Source organism: Marmota marmota, unplaced genomic scaffold (genome assembly GCF_001458135.2).
Source record: "Marmota marmota marmota unplaced genomic scaffold, marMar, whole genome shotgun sequence".
NCBI classification, from domain to species: Eukaryota; Metazoa; Chordata; class Mammalia; order Rodentia; family Sciuridae; genus Marmota; species Marmota marmota.
In genome coordinates this window covers 1-2651 of record NW_026000343.1, presented here as the reverse complement: position 1 = coordinate 2651, position 2651 = coordinate 1, and the positions used below count along the sequence as shown (strand labels likewise).

Below are 2651 nucleotides of genomic sequence, written 5' to 3'. Positions count from 1 at the left end.
ATAGTAGAGGATAGGAAAGGCAGCAGAACACAACAGACACTAGTATGGCAATATGTAAATCAATGGATGTGTAACTGATGTGATTCTGCAATCTGTATATGGGGTAAAAATGGGAACTCATAACCCACTTGAATCAAAGGGTGAAATATGATATATCAAGAACTATGTAATGTTTTGAATAACCAACAATAAAAAATTAAAAAAAAAAGAAAAAAGAAATCCTTATGCATCTAGATTTTAGTAATGGTTTAGAAATATTCAAAAGAAACAACTGTACTTGATTAGGGATATTCTGATGTATACATATAACTTTGGCTCAGGTTACTCTTATTCTTTCCCATACAGACTACCTTCATCTTCCTTTCTAGAAACTGGTTGCACAAGCTATTTCTTGAACCTCTCCCTTCCTCCTACGCTTTGGCAAGATTCTTCCAGTCATCTGTTTGAGTATTGAGCAGGAATGAAAGGGCTCTATTCAGTATCAGAAAACTGAATCTACTGGCAAATAGCTATATGTCAGATACTTCTGATTTTGGCAGTGATAATGATTATTATTTACCTATTGTTTTTTATTTTACAAAGTGTTTTCACAAATGTTTAATTCATTCCACATAAGTGCCCTCTAAGATAGAAAAGACAAGATGAAAAAACTGAGATCCTAAGTGTATGACTTATCTAAGAATTGCTCTATTTTTATACTAAAGCCCATACACCACTAGCTACATTAATTTGCCTCTTCATTAAAAAAAAAAAATCATGCTATTGGGCTAGCTGTGGTGGCACACATTTGCACTCTCAACTTGGAAAGTTGAGGCAGGAGGATCACAAGTTGGACGTCAGGTTGGATAAGTTAGTGAGACTCTCAAAAGAAAAAATTTAAAAGGGCTGAAGATGTAGTGGTAGAAGGCTTGCCTAGCATGTCCTGTGTTCAATTCCAGTACTACGAAAATATTATGCTGTCTATAATATAAACATAGTTATTTAAAAAAATAAACAATAAGTTTAACAACCAATTTCAGACCTGAAATCATCTAAACTCCTCACAGAGAAATTTGGAGTTGGACTAATCACATACACACAAATTTCTACATTTCTGAAACAGTCCAGAAAAATCCTGTCTAAATTTCAAAAACTAACTTCTATTCCTTATTTGGATTAAATTTCACAGAGAATGAAATAATTTGTGAAAATGCATATGAATAAACTCATACAAAAACATATCTATGATCAACTCCAAATCAAAATTATAATATAACAGTCAACTTTTAATGCTAATCAATGCTATTATTCTTACAAACAATACTTAAAGAAACGAATATTAAGCCTTGAGTACCTTTTGGTAATTTGTAGAGGATCATCAAGGATTGGGTCATTATCAAATGTTTCCTTATCGAAAAGTCTCTTTATGGCATAGTTTGCCAGTTGTTCCATAAGAAGATAGGTTTGGTTAATGTGCAAAAACATTGAAAAGTAGTGATTCTCCCCTTGAGAACATACATGAATACTCTCTGTCAGTATAACATTTGAAGTCTTTTCAAGTTTTGAGACTGCATCCCAGGAGATAATGAGTTTTACTGAAAATAAGAATTGTAAGTAGGCATGATTAAATTCTCAATATTAACTTATGCTCATAAATCAGGCCTTTTCAAATAATAACCACTTGAAAAATGCTATGAACAGCTAAAATATTTGAGTTCAAGATTAGTTAAAAACTTGAAACATCACCATGAATATGCAATAATTGGTGATTCTAGTAACATAATTTTAAAGAATTAAAATGCTTCTGATTTGATATTTCAATGCTTCTTTATATAATTACTTAATTATATAATCCCTGATGTAAAAGCTGTACATATACTATACACAGTACTGTTTGATTTTTATTGGGGCTACAAAGTGAGGGGTGGGTCATTAAGTACAATGGATACTAGATTCATATTGTATGTTTAAAACAAGGATTAAAACATGGAATGAAGCAAGCAGGTAATTTATAACAAGGGAAAGAAAGTAGTTATAATGATCCCAGATTGCCATCATGATTTAATATTCATTCACTTCTCACAATATGTGAAGCTTTCTATAAACACTTCTAAAAGCTTCCTATATTAAGCAACCAGTCCTATAAGGATTCTTTCTCTAGATGAAGAGAACTTTTTGATGTACAGTTTAATTACCTTTAATGTCAATCTCATTACTTTTTATATAACCTAACACCACCACAGAGTTAATAGGTCAGCCAGCAAATTCAAAACCGTGATAATCAACAGAAACCACTTACTTTCTGATCCCAACAAAAAAGAATAGAAGCTCAGAAAATTGGTACTAAGATAGAGCCAACCCTGACAAGGAACCCGTCCTTTCCAATAACTACATGAATAATAGGTCACTAATTTCTCCTGTTCTGGTAAACCAAAAGATTTTTCAAACTTCAAAAGGGCTTCTCGAAATTTCTCAGGATCATCTTCTTTTGCAAAAGAATGTTTTCCCTCTTCAGCAATTAATCCCTAGAGGAGACAAAATATTTTCTTAAAAATTCATCATCATGTACAAAAATAAACTTTATATGTTTGATTGAATACACCTGTTACATATACATATAGTTACATACAATGTTATACACACACACACACAATATATATACTGTCTCTTAT

At 31.7% G+C, this 2651-nt stretch overlaps 1 long non-coding RNA gene across 1 annotated transcript; it reads right to left on the bottom strand.

The window, feature by feature from the left end:
- Positions 1–1441: 1441 nt before the first annotated feature.
- LOC125614529 lies at positions 1442–2598 on the bottom strand. The gene is made up of 2 exons (XR_007345116.1): positions 2279–2598; positions 1442–1574 (listed from the first exon to the last, which is right to left on the bottom strand). It is a non-coding gene; the product is annotated as an uncharacterized LOC125614529 (long non-coding RNA).
- Positions 2599–2651: the final 53 nt, after the last annotated feature.